Genomic DNA, 1,323 nt, shown 5'->3' on the forward strand with positions numbered 1-1,323 from the left:
CGGGGGGGGGGCACCCTGGGCAGCATAAATTCCTCACAAAAGGCTGGAAAAAGTGGACATTAGTGCCTGGGCACTGTCCTTACCCCGCTAGCGTAATTAATTATTTCTGAGCGGGACAGATACGCGCCATTACAGTAGCGGGGCTTCTTCCTCACCTCACCAGAACATCTTTAGAGCATTACAAGTCTATCACTATAGAGTTTATTATTTCCCAGACTGTGTACTTTTGGCGCTGGATTGTGAGCTGAAAAATCCTCTGTGTCCCTATGACAGATTTACTGACGGTCTGTCCCCCATAAGCCGATGTGTCTGTGGGTACTTGGTACATGTGTGTCAACATGTCGGTGGCTGAATGTTTTTCCCAAGAGGAAACTATATTAGGAATGCAGACATATGATGGTGGCCCTGTTGGCACCACCAATAACTGACTGGGTAAAAGTTTCAGTAATATCAGAGTAAGGTTGGATAAATCTGTGTCCCAGACACAGACGTAGAGAATAGATGTGATGTTCATGGCTATGTTTCTTTTCCCTCAGGCCCCGCGGGGTCGCAAAAATGTTATTTTGCCAAGTTACTACACACTGATACTGACACGGATACTGATTCCTATGTGGACCATAATGTTTCCTGATTAGATCCAATATTGGCAAGGAGCATTCAGTACATGATTGTGGATATTAAGGACATATTAAAATCACTGAAGACCCTGCTGTTCCTGACAAAGGGGTCTATATGTATGTATATATAGATATATAATGAAAGCTGATGTAACGTTCCTCCATCTCTGTTTGAGAAAGTCTGGGCCAGCTCGACAAGATGGTTTCAAATCCCCAAAAGGATTCTGGTTGTTTATTCATTTCCCGCCGCGGACAGAATAAAGTGGGAGTCACCCCCTGTTCTGCACGGGGCCCTGTCACAAATCCAGCGGATCGTATGCAGGAAGCTACATTATTTCTAGTTATGTAACCAAGGGTACATTACTTATACCTGCCATTACATGTGCATGGGTGAGTAGTAGTATTCAAGAATTGGTCGAATACCTTGTCATCCGATATAGATACCTTGGAGAGATGGGATACTCCTTACGTTGTATCATATCAAGGACACTGCAGCATACTTACGTGAGACTGCAAGGGATATAGGACTCTTGAGTTCACGGGCCAATTTCATGGCAGTCTCGGATAGGAGGGCATTGTGGATTCACCAAGAGAATGCTGATGCTGACTCCAAGAAGAAAGGGAGTCTCTTCCCTATGAAGGTGAAGCGTTGTTTGGTGACTGCCTAGTTAATTTGATCTCGGCAGCTCCCGCAGGTAAGTCAACC

The sequence above is a fragment of the Pseudophryne corroboree genome, unplaced genomic scaffold (assembly GCF_028390025.1).
Source record: "Pseudophryne corroboree isolate aPseCor3 unplaced genomic scaffold, aPseCor3.hap2 scaffold_866, whole genome shotgun sequence".
In the NCBI taxonomy this organism is placed as follows: domain Eukaryota; kingdom Metazoa; phylum Chordata; class Amphibia; order Anura; family Myobatrachidae; genus Pseudophryne; species Pseudophryne corroboree.